The 9,672-nt window shown below is 43.9% G+C and overlaps 1 protein-coding gene and 1 pseudogene across 1 annotated transcript in view; one reads left to right on the top strand and one right to left on the bottom strand.

Moving 5' to 3' along the window:
• GPSM2 (G protein signaling modulator 2) overlaps positions 1 to 9,595 on the bottom strand; it is a 42,761-nt gene extending 33,166 nt beyond the window's left edge. Inside the window, exon 1 of the mRNA XM_006025649.3 lies at positions 9,389 to 9,595. The gene's annotated coding sequence lies outside the window, so the exon portion shown is untranslated. The remainder of the gene's footprint in view (positions 1 to 9,388) is intronic.
• LOC102369827 lies at positions 6,800 to 7,801 on the top strand (annotated as a pseudogene).
• Positions 9,596 to 9,672: the final 77 nt, after the last annotated feature.

Raw genomic sequence — 9,672 nt, 5'->3', positions numbered from 1 at the left:
TGGCGGGAATTCTTTTGCACCGGGGTTCTCCTCTGCAGCAGAAAACTCCACCGTGCAAAGAAGCTGCAATTTAGCAGGAACAATTTAGCAGTGCTGGAGCACTCACAAAACAAAAATCACACCCTTGGGTTGTGACACTTATAGGCTTGGCAGTGCTACGCTGGTTAGCACTACAGACAAAAGGGACTTGGAGGTCATGATTGACCGCAAGATGAACATGAGCCTTCAATGTGATGCTGTGGCTAGGAAAGTGAGCAAAATGCTGGCTTGCATCCATAGATGTTTCTCAAGCAAATCCCGGGACATCATTCTCCCGTTGTACTCAGCCTTGGTGAGACCGCAGCTGGAGTACTGCGTCCAGTTTTGGGCTCTACAATTCAAAAAGGATGTGGAGAAGCTTGAGAGAGTGCAGAGGAGAGCCACACACATGATCAGAGGTCAGGAAAATAGACCTTATGATGAGAGGCTGAGAGCCATGGGACTCTTCAGCCTGGAAAAGCACAGGCTCAGGGGTGATCCGGTGGCCACCTATAAGTTTATCAGGGGTGTTCACCAGGATCTGGGGGAATGTCTGTTCACCAGAGCACCCCAAGGGATGACAAGATCGAACGGTTACAAACTCCACTGCGACCGATTCAGGCTGGACATAAGGAAGAACTTCTTTACTGTCTGAGCCCCCAAGGTTTGGAATAGACTGCCGCCAGAGGTGGTTCAAGCACCCACTTTGAACACCTTCAAGACACATTTGGATGCTTATCTTGCTGGGATCCTATGATCCCTGCTGACTTCCTGTCCCTGGGGCAGGGGGCTGATCTCGATGATCCTCCAGGGTCCCTTCCAGCCCAAACGTCTATGAATCTATGAACCTTAAGTACCACTAGCAATTTTTTCAGTTCAACCTTAAGTACCACCAGCAAATTTTTGTCATATAATTATAATAAATCTGTTACCATGTACCATTGTCATGTTGTCTGAGTACCACTGGGGGTATGCATACCACAGATTGGGAACCACTGGTATACATCACTGTGGAGATGCACCATCCTGGCAGTGCCGCCTCACCAGTTTCCAAGACTGCTTTTTAAGGTAGTTGACAGAACAAGAAGGATCTCAATTAGTAGGGGAGAAATGGGGAAAAAAACAGCAACACCACAGATAAAATTCCCTTTAACTACTAACTAAAAATTATAATTTGCTTATTCTGAAGATATACACACACATTTGATTCTCAATCTACTCCCTTTCCCATCCTAAATTTCCAGCACCTTTTGCTCCTTTACAAATGGTCATGCCGTAGAGAACTAAAGGAAGTCAATGCCTTCCTCTAATTAGTGGACTGTCATAATTAATGGGTATGACACCCCACCCAGGAATTTAAAAAAAATGTAATTACTGTTTATGTTGTTGAGCGTTTTATACTATTATAACAGCTTTCTAGATATGGTCAATGATACAGGGCATGCCTCCTCTTAGGAGCACGTGTCATTCATTCAAGATGTGGAGCTAATATTATTCATGGTTTTGTAACTGTTCCTTCTCTGAGAAAGCTAGTCCCATGGGCTGTGGACAACAGAAACGAAGAATTTCTAAATTGTAATTACAACTTAAACTTTTTCTCCCCCCCCCAACCCGGTATCGAAAAAAACTCATGTTTGTGCACCCTTTAACAAAGAATTATATGCAAGACCAAGTATTATTTTCACTATTACTCATAACCTCACCATAAAATTAAAATATTTCAGACTAATATACAGCTTCACTCCATTATACACAATGACTAGATCAAGTTCTCAAACAAGCAATTCTTGATTCTTATAACATGATGCTAGTGCTTCCTACCACTTTTAGTCAGAAAGGAGCTCACACATGCTCTTAAAGAATTGCTTCCTTTTCACTTCAGTAAAAGGTTTTAAACCAACACTCAAGCATGGGCACACACTGAAAAACTAGAGAGAGCTATAGCAGCATACCAGAAAAGAATCAATAACTTTTCAGTTACATTAACACTCCAAACTTAGGATCAAATTCTCATTCCACTATTGGCCCAGTATGGTGGGGTATAGAGGAGCTTCCATTAGAGAAGAGGCTGAAGAAGCTAGGCCTAGCAAGTTTACAAAAAAGATGTTCGAGGGGGAACATGATACGGGGTTTACTAAATACTAAATGGTGAAGAGAAAGTAAAGAGGAATTTATTATTTACCAATCTCTTACAATACAAGAACTAGAGGTCACAAAATGAAACTAGTAGGTGATAAAACTGACAAAAGACGTTTCTTTTTCACACAGTGTGTAATTAAAGTGTGGAACACCTTACCATCAGATGTTGTGGAAGCTGATAGTTTAGCCAGATTCAAAAAGGGACTGGACAAAACCTTGGAAGAAAGGGCCATCAATAGCTATTGAGCATAGGAGTTAAGGGCACAGCTTCTGAATCAGAACTTTCTAGACCTTAAATGCTGGAGGCTGCAAGTGAGAGAGGAACAGTGGGGGGAAAACCCCTGGTCATACCTAGTTAACTCTCCCTTTCAGAATCCCCTCTCTGCCATCGTGTGACACAGGATACTGGGCAAGATGGACCTGTGGACTAACTCAGTAAATGGCAATTCTTATGTTCTTATAACCCTGAATAGCACCTTATTTCAGAAAGTGGTGCCACTGAAATGAAAGCAGATGAAAAATGGTAAGAACAACAGAATAATATTCAGTGAGTGATGAAGAAAAAGAGGGGGATCAAGTGATGTCAGGGACCTCAAAGAAAATATTGTGATAAAAATGTTACTCAACGTAACATAATGGCGGCCTTAAAATTATTACGGTTTAGTAATAGTAAACTCATTATAGGCCTAATCCAACTTCCACTAACTTCAATTAACCTTCTTGGGCCTTATCTGCAGTATTCTCTAATGTGATATATCTACCTGAAAAGGCTTTAAGGCATCTATGGGCTTTAAGGACATCATGACCTGAAAACCTGTAGTGGCAGAACTGTCACTGAAAATACAGCGCAGAATGTTTAACTTTTATTAGTTGTAACAATGCGTACTGAATCTACTCAGACAGTCAGATCCTACATTGTTCAACTACATAACATTATTAATACTTTGAAAATAAATTACACAAGGATGAATATCTTAATATCTTTACTGCAAAGTTAACTTATCAGAGTAGAACATCTTTTCGCATATTACAGTATAATCGGTATGTTGCTAAGAACTAGCTAATCTTGTAGGTATTTATTATCCATGTGAACAAGTTAGCACAGAGAACTGGGTGTAGCCAAGAAGAGAAGTAACCACAAACATTTTTATTATAAGGATATTGCAGCAGTTAGTATACACAAGCCATCTGTTTAAGTGCTTAAGCACAGCAGCCCCAAATTAACACAAAATAAGAAAAAAAGAGAAAAAGAAGTACCAGCAGCACAATACTAATTTACATTCCTATAATACATCTAGTTAGAAAACCGATTCCAAAATGTGACAATAACTTTTCAGTCTCATTTTAGTTCCATAGATGTTTTGCTACCACATAAAACGTGCATCAAATCATGTGCGTTTGAGGACTTCTCTCTTAGCAACTGTTTTTTTAAAAAGGCCCTGGGATTCTTCCATTTGTTCTACCCATGCCAATCAGATCCAAAAACACAGTTCATGGATCAAGAGATACTAAAGATGAAGAACTTAATAAGCTGCACACACCTAATGACTGCATTGGTAATTTTAAAATTTCACTGTCATATGCACTAAGAGAAAAAGAAAGATGAGTAGTAAATTGGGCCAGTATTACTCCTGTTTTAGGCCTGCAGTCAATACTTTAAGGAGATCTGTGCGGGCCGGGAGCGACCCGAGCCCTTTTCGCGCTGCACGTGGGCTGTGGCCAGCAGCCCGGGCATGCCGGGGCGGAGAGGGAAGGCCTTCGAGCTGGAATTAGGCACAGACGCGTAGCGGTAGTTTTAAAAGATTGTTTACTTACACCGAGATGGCAGTGGTGTAGACTGGAAAACTTGCTTAAGTTGCGGTTACAGAGAGAAAAGAAAACAAAACTCGAACCTGCAGGGCACGAGGGTACGTTGCATAGGGTTCCGGCGACGGGAAGATGAAAATACGAGGGTACGTCGCAAAGGGTTTCGGCGACGGGAAGATAAACCTGCAGGACTCGAACCCGGGTAGAAGAGCTGTGGAGTCGTCCGGCAAGGACTGACACGAAGTTTGCTAGGCTCCGTGGGTCCTTCTGCTACACGAAGTTTGCTAGGCTCCGTGGGTCCGGTTCGTTGCGCGCGGGAGGGGATACGTCTAGGAATCTATCGGCGACGGGGAGAGTCTAGAGGTTGATCAGACCTCTGTTGCCTGCTTTAAATGCACTGGGTCTGTAAGGATCCGCAGCGCTTAGAGATCTTCACACAGCGTGAAGTCTCCTCCTCCCTTGTTCGTGGAGTCCTCCAACTTGGGCGGAAACCACTCAAGCCTCTTATACGGCTAGCAAGCCAATCACTAGCCGCCACATGTGAATAATTTAGAACTGGCCAATAATGGGACTCAAATTAACATACAAATGGCGGGAACTCTTTGCAACAAGCATTTCTGTGCTGCAACAAAGAAATGCACCCTGCAAAGAAAACTTCAAATTGGCAGGAAATTCTCCCTTGCACCGGGGTTCTCTTTTGCAGCAGAAAACTCCACTGTGCAAAGAAGCTGCAATTTAGCGGGGACAATTTAGCAGTGCTGAAGCACACACAAACAAAAATCACACCCTTTGGGTTGTGACAAGGTCAAGTCATATTACAACTCAAATCAACCAGTGTTTTGATAGGTTTGGTATATAAAACAACCTCAACATTTGAATGTTATCCAGAAGAGACAGAAAGAATAATCCTATCATGCAAATGTCTGGCTAGATTTTCAGCTCCCTCATCCAAAAAGGAGACCATTCAGTACCTTCAGTGTGGGAAATAGAGCATGCAAAATAATGAGAAAGAGGGCAGCAGATGGAGTTCAGCATTCATTAATGACTATCTATCTGTGCTTTGACAGGGGTGATCAGAAACTCCTTGGAAATTATGCAGATTTTAAAAACCCAATAACCCACACTTGGCTCATCTCCTTAGAATGTGGAGACCCAACTAACCAAGATAGACAACAACAACAAAAAGTACTTGGGTCCTTTTTGCAATAAAGGAGGAAAAGTATATCCTTGGATTTTGTAAGTGGATAAACATAAATTAGTGCCATACATCTTTGTATTAGTAGCAAGTATAAATCTACTGAATCACAACTGCATTTTCTAGCTATGTGAAATCATGTAGCACAACTAACGTGTTAAAAATTCATCCTGAGCAGTGCAGCAGAAGCGGACAATGAACTGAATTTAAGACAATCAAAACTTAATGCTATACAAGCAAATACAATTTTTAATATACAGGGAGTATATGTTTCGGTACCCCACTTTTATAGAAGCTGGATATTATATATGGATGCAAGAATTATTCACTGCCAAGACCACCCTTTGGTCTAAAACTCAGCATTCCCCAGATAATAGAAACATGCTATACTAAAGTGAAATAAATCAATTATAATAATGATAAGCTGGAGAATGTTGTTTCAAGAATAGCGCACTTCAGCAAATCTTGTGGTTTGGCTTGGACATGAAGAACATGCACAATATTGAAAAGGTTAAGAGTTTGGTAGCATTTTTGCCTTATCTACCTTCTATCAGAGTGGTTAATGTTAATTTACTACCATAAACACAGAGGAAAAAATAGAGTTAATATGATGTGAGAAGACATGCAAAAATAATTTGTTAGTGCTGAACTATCCTAATTTTGCTGGGGAAGCAGATGGAGATCTATATATAAAGTACTGTAACCAATTGATTTTCCTCATGATAAAGTAAACAGTAGTTTGCCTCCATTCTCAACAGATCTATGAGGTTCATTCTAGCATTCATCTCTCTACAAAAACCTTTTGGTCACAATAGAAATCTCTTGTCCTCTAGCAAACCCGCCCTTGCTCTATTGTATGTTAAAAAAAACCCTGAGCATGCAAACAAAGAAAAAGACAAAAAGCACACAGTTGCAAAGCTACAATGTAATAAATACAAGAAAGCAAAACACTTGAAGACTGAGAAACTACATGAAAACTGATGCATGTGTTTCCTACCAATCACATAAGCAATTCTGTTTCAGAGCATTGCACCAGTTGAACATTTTCTAGGCTGCACACACAAGTTTCACTGATCTGTACCTATGATAAGTGAGAACCAAGCTCTCTAAAAATAATGAGATGCAATTGCTTTAAGGCCAGCTGATACCTAACCAACAAAAACCAAAAGTAATATTTTCAGATATTGCACCTAACTAAAGCATCCCTTGGCAGTCTGTGCTCCTAAACCTACTGTATTTACTTGAACATAAGGTAAGGTGTTCCCCAGCCCCCCCAGTCAGCAAGTGTGGCGGGGCGGGAAGCCCCTTGTTTTATATTTGCATATGAAGCAGAGGGAGGAGTAGGCGCTTGCTGCAGCCCTTACCCCAGAGGGCCAGAAACCCACAGCACCCTCCTACTCCCCTCCACTTCCCCTCTGCAGCTTCTACCTCCCTGCCCCACCCCCTTTACTGTCAGGCACAACCTGGCCCCAGGTCCCCCCCAGGCACAAAGCACATGGAACCTCTTTCCCCTGCCTGGCCAATCTGCAGCACTGACCCTGCTGCATGGCCAGGCAGGGGAAAGTTTCTATGTACTGTTATCTGCCCCAGCAGCCTCTGAGAGTAAAGGGACTGGTGCTGGCACTGGCGCCAGTGCCTGGGGGAGCAGCAGTGCAGATGACCTGGAAACTGGCTGACAACGTGCAGGAAGTGCAGAGCATCAACAACATCTACAAATATGACCGCAAGCAGCAACAGGAGATCCTAGAGGCCAAGCCTTGGACCAGGGACTACCACTGCTTCAAATACTGCAAGATTTCGGTGCTGGTGCTCCTAGAGATGGTGATGCAACAACCTAGAGGTGATGGGCTCCTGCTGGGCAAGCTGTACAGTGAGACCATGATCATTATGGACAGCTTTGTCCTGCTTGTCAAGGGCACCAAGATGTGCACCAATGTGCAGGTGGCTACCTAAAAGTACCTGGCTCCCTACATTGAGAATGCCAAGCAAGTTGGTCATCTAGAAAATGCAGCTGGTTAGTACCAAAGTTACCCAGGCGAAGGCTTCAGGGATAGATGTCAGTACTCAGATACTTAACCAGCAATTTCAGAAACCCTTTGTAACAGCAGTTATTGATCCAACAAGAACAGTATCTACTGGAAAAGTACTAGAAAATTTTTGGGCATTTAGAATATATCCCAAGGGCTATAAAACTCCAGCTGAAGGTTCTTTTGAGTACCAGACTATTCCACTTCAAATTTTTTTTTTTTTTTGTGTGTGCGCGCGCACTGTAAACAGTAATATGCTTTAGAAATCTGCTTAAAGTCATTTTTGGATCGCAAATTGCTTGAGCTGTTGTGGAATAAATATTGGATTACTCTCAGTTCTTTTAGTTTGCTTACTAATACTGACTATACCACTGGCCAAGTCTTTGATTTGTCTGAAATGTTAGAAGAGTCAGAACTTGGACGAGGAAGTTTCATGTTGGGTTTAGAGATGCATGACAAAAATCAGAAGACAAACTTGCTACAGAAACAAGGGACAGCTGCAAGACCACCACAAATGCTATCCGCAGATTGATGTCAGGTTATTAAGGATAAACTTTTTAATCAAACGAATATCACTTGAAGTCTATGGCCAACTGAGATAAACATATGAACTATTATAAATTTATTAATCTTCCGTAAGACTCAGGGCAGCTGTAACCTGAGGACACCAATTTGTTTCTGAGTTTGGCAAGTACTGATTGGGAGTGAACAGATGGGATATACTTCTCAACAGTAGCACAAGATAGGGAACAGGGGCAGCATGAAGCCCACATCTAAGAGATACTGTTCTTTTCTTCAAATGCACAGCTTTGCATTGAGTACTGCTAAGTTTCAAAATATTTCTATTACGCTATTCCACAAGGTTATGTGATTCTTACTGTAAAAAAATTGATTTGCTTCCACACTGGTGATACCTCCTAACTTTGTCTCCTTCAAATTTCATACCAAGTTCTTGCACCAAGGTGGTTAAAGAAAATAATAAATAGGATGGGTCCTAGTAATCTCTCCCCAGCTGAGTAACTCCCCTTTCAATAACACCTGTTATAGCCTTCCTTTAGCCAAACTCCTTGCCCACTTTACAGTTCCAGTATTAACTCCCATCCTCTCCTTGTTTGCCAGTAATATTGGGAAATAAGGTTCTTTGGGCAAATGTGGTATCGTTTATTAGACCAACTAAATCGTTAGGAAAATTATTTTTTGCAAGCTTTCAGGCACAGGGAGCATCTGCTGGTGTTTTGTGTATTCTGCTGCATGGAACGGAAGCTAAAATACAAAATGCAGGTCTGTGAAAATGCAAATGCGTAGCAGTGAGGATCAGAGGCCAGGGGAGACAATAGGTCCATGGAGGGGAGGGAAAGGGGAAATGTTGACCTGGCAATAGGATGTAGCTGGTAAAGTGTGGAGGCGTTACCTGGGGTTATCGGATGTTAGGCAGGTTATAATGCGCTGTAAATCCAATGTCTATATTTAGTCCACGATTTTTTGTAGCTTTACGAAGTGAAGTTCATAGGCTCGTCTATGAAAAGGGTTTTGTAAGCTCCCTTTGAGGATTAGACCTGACAGGCTGGAGAGGAAGTGGCTGTCTTGTGAGAAGTGGCACCCACAGGTAAGCGGGTGGTTTTGTCTTTGATAGGTTTTCTGTGGGATGCACTAACAGCAGCGTCTCACTCAAGTCACGGGTAGGGATTCACCCACTCTACTCTGCACTAGGGAGGCCCAAGCAAGAGCACAGCATCTGGTTTGGGGCATGATGCTTGAGGAAGGTGGAGAAATTGTAAAGAGTTCGGAGGAATGAGAGAGAAACGATTAGGCCTCTAGAAATATAACACGCAAGGAAGGGTTGGAATAAGTGGGATTCGTTACTCCCTCTGGACAAGAGAAAACAGAAGAGATAACAACCTTCAGGGTTAGGCGCTTGGGAGCTGCACCCGCAGAGCGGCGGGAGCCGCCTTACCTGGAGGAAAGTTACGCGGGGCGTCAGGTAGGGGATTCACGCAGGGTCCCCGGACACGCCGCGCCCCCCAACCCGCAGAGCAGCCCCGCGTCTGCCGGGCACGGCTGGGGCCGGGCTGGTCCTGCCTCGGGACCTCCCCCCTCCGCCCCCTCTTCTGGGGGGGCACTGTCTCGCCCCACACTCCTTGCGGACAATCCTTCCTTTGTCTTCGTCGCTTCAAAAACCGCCCCGCGCCGGACCGACACTCACCTCAACCCCGGACCGCCTGCAGCCGCCGCGGCCGCGCTTGCAACGAAACCCCACCTCCGCCTCGGAGGGGCCGCGGCCGCTCCTGCTCGCGGGGCAGGAGTCCGGCTCTCCCCCGCCCCCCGCTTCGAACCCGCCAATCGCCGGCGCGCTGCTCGCCACTGTTCTCACAGCCGGAGGATCCGCCTCCCCTGCGCAGGGTACAGAGTGGCCAACGGCTCCCCTGGCTGCGCTCTGCGCATGCGTCATGTTTCCCTGACTACCGAGGGGGACGGTCCAGCTCCCGT

This window comes from Alligator sinensis, unplaced genomic scaffold (assembly GCF_000455745.1).
Source record: "Alligator sinensis unplaced genomic scaffold, ASM45574v1 scaffold535_1, whole genome shotgun sequence".
NCBI lineage: Eukaryota > Metazoa > Chordata > Crocodylia > Alligatoridae > Alligator > Alligator sinensis.
The sequence above is the reverse complement of the archived record's forward strand: the minus strand, read 5'-3'. Positions and strand labels throughout refer to the sequence as shown.